The following is a 2,981-nucleotide window of genomic DNA, read 5'->3' as shown; positions in this document are numbered from 1 at the left end:
AGAGACAGAGAGAGACACAGAGAGAAACAGAACGACAGAGTGAAAAACATAGAGAGACAGAGAGAGACAGAGAGAGACAGAGAGAGACAATTGATTGACAGAGAGAGAAAGAGAGAGACAGAGATAGAGACAGAGAGAGACAAAGACAGAGTGAGAGAGACTGAGAGAAACAGAGAGAGAGACAGAGAGAGACAGAGAGAGACAGAGAGAGACAGAGACAGAGACAGAGAGAAACAGATATAGAAAGAAAGACAGAGACAGAGAGAGACAGAGAGAGAGAAAGAGAGAGACAGAGAGAGACAGAGATAGAGACAGAGAGACAGAGAGAGACAGAGAGATACAGAGAGAGACAGAGATAGACACAGTGAGAGATAGAGAGAGACAGAGAGAGACACAGAGAGAGACAGAGAGAGACAAAGAGATAAACAGAGAGAGACATAGATAGAGACAGAGAGAGACACGGAGAGAGACAGAGAGAGTCAATGAGAGACAGAGAGAGACAGAGAGAGACAGAGATAGAGACAGAGACAGAGACAAAGAGAGAGATAAAGAGAGACAGAGACAGAGTGAGAGAGACTGAGAGACTGAGAGAGACAGAGAGAGAGAGACAGAGAGAGACAGAGAGAGACAGAGATAGAGACAGAGAGAGACAGAGATAGAGAGAGAGACAGAGAGAGACTGAGAGATACAGAGAGAGACAGAGAGAGAGAGACAGAGAGAGACAGAGAGAGACAGAGATAGAGACAGAGAGACAGAGAGAGACAGAGAGACACAGAGAGAGACACAGTGAGAGATAGAGAGAGACAGAGAGAGACACAGAGAGAAACAGAACGACAGAGTGAAAAACATAGAGAGACAGAGAGAGACAGAGAGAGACAGAGAGAGACAATTGAGAGACAGAGAGAGAAAGAGAGAGACAGAGATAGAGACAGAGAGAGACAAAGACAGAGTGAGAGAGACTGAGAGAAACAGAGAGAGAGACAGAGAGTGACAGAGAGAGACAGAGAGAGACAGAGACAGAGACAGAGAGAAACAGATATAGAAAGAAAGACAGAGAGAGAGAGAGACAGAGAGAGAGAAAGAGAGAGACAGAGAGAGACAGAGATAGAGACAGAGAGACAGAGAGAGACAGAGAGATACAGAGAGAGACAGAGATAGACACAGTGAGAGATAGAGAGAGACAGAGAGAGACACAGAGAGAGACAGAGAACCAGTGATAAACAGAGATAGACAGAGATAGAGACAGAGAGAGAAGAGGTAGACAGAGAAAGACAGAGAGAGACAGAGAGAGACACGGAGAGTGACAGAGAGAGACAGAGGGAGACTGAGAGAGACAGAGATTAAGACAGAGAGAGACAGAGAGAGACAGAGAGAGAGGGAGACAGAGAGAGACAAAGAAGACTGAGAGAGACAGAGACAAAGAGAGAGACAGAGACAGTGAGAGAGACTGAGAGAGACAGAGAGAGACACAGAGAGAGACAGAGAGAGACAGAGAGAGACAGAGAGAGACAGAGATAGAGACAGAGAGAGACATAGAGAGACAGAGAGAGACAGAGAGAGACAGATAGGGACAGAGAGTGACAGAGGTAGAGACAGACAGAGACATAGAGAGAGAAAGAGAGAGACAGAGAGAGACACAGAGAGAGACAGAGAGAGACCAGTGAGAGATAGAGAGAGACAGAGAGAGACACAGAGAGAGACAGAACGACAGAGTGATAAACAGAGAGAGACAGCGATAGAGACAGAGAGAGACAGAGGGAGACAGAGAAAGACAGAGAGAGACACAGAGAGAGACAGAGAGAGACAGAGAGAGACTGAGGGAGACAGAGATAAAGACAGAGAGAGACAGAGAGAGACAGAGAGAGACAATTGAGAGACAGAGAGAGAAAGAGAGAGACAGAGATAGAGACAGAGAGAGACAAAGACAGAGTGAGAGAGACAGAGAGAATCAGAGAGAGAGACAGAGAGAGACAGAGAGAGACAGAGAGAGACAGAGACAGAGACAGAGAGAGAGACAGAGAGAGACAGAGAGATACACAGAGAGAGGGAGACAGAGCGAGACAGAGAGAGACAGAGACAGAGAAAGACACAGAGAGAAACTAAGAGAGACAGAGAGAGACAGAGATAGAGACAGAGAGAGACAGAGAGAGACAAAGAAGACTGAGAGAGACAGAGACAAAGAGAGAGACAGAGACAGTGAGAGAGACTGAGAGAGACAGAGAGAGACACAGAGAGAGACAGAGAGAGACAGAGAGAGACAGAGAGAGACAGAGATAGAGACAGAGAGAGACAGAGAGAGACAGAGAGAGACAGAGAGAGACAGAGAGAGACAGAGAGAGACAGAGAGAGACAGATAGGGACAGAGAGTGACAGAGGTAGAGACAGACAGAGACATAGAGAGAGAAAGAGAGAGACAGAGAGAGAAACAGAGAGAGACAGAGAGAGACCAGTGAGAGATAGAGACAGAGAGAGACACAGAGAGAGACAGAGCGACAGAGTGATAAACAGAGAGAGACAGCGATAGAGACAGAGAGAGACAGAGGGAGACAGAGAAAGACGGAGAGAGACACAGAGAGAGACAGAGAGAGACAGAGAGAGACTGAGAGAGACAGAGATAAAGACAGAGAGAGACAGAGAGAGACACAGAGAGAGACAGAGACTGAGAGAGACAGAGTTTAAGACAGAGAGACACAGAGAGAGACAGAGAGATACAGAGAGAGACAGAGAGAGACAGAGAGAGAGACAAAGAGAGACAGAGAGATACAGAGAGAGACACAGTGAGAGATAGAGAGAGACAGAGAGAGACACGGAGAGTGACAGAGGGACAGAGTGATAAACAGAGAGACAGAGATAGAGACAGAGAGAGACAGAGAGAGAGACAGAGATAGACAGAAAGAGTGACAGAGAGAGACAGATTGATACGGAGAGAGACAAAGATAGAGACAGAGAGAGACAGAGGGAGACAGAGAAAGACAGAGAGA

The sequence above is a fragment of the Mus caroli genome, unplaced genomic scaffold, assembly GCF_978045245.1.
Source record: "Mus caroli unplaced genomic scaffold, Mus_caroli_1 scaffold_21, whole genome shotgun sequence".
Lineage (NCBI taxonomy): Eukaryota > Metazoa > Chordata > Mammalia > Rodentia > Muridae > Mus > Mus caroli.
Note: the sequence above shows the minus strand (reverse complement) of the source record.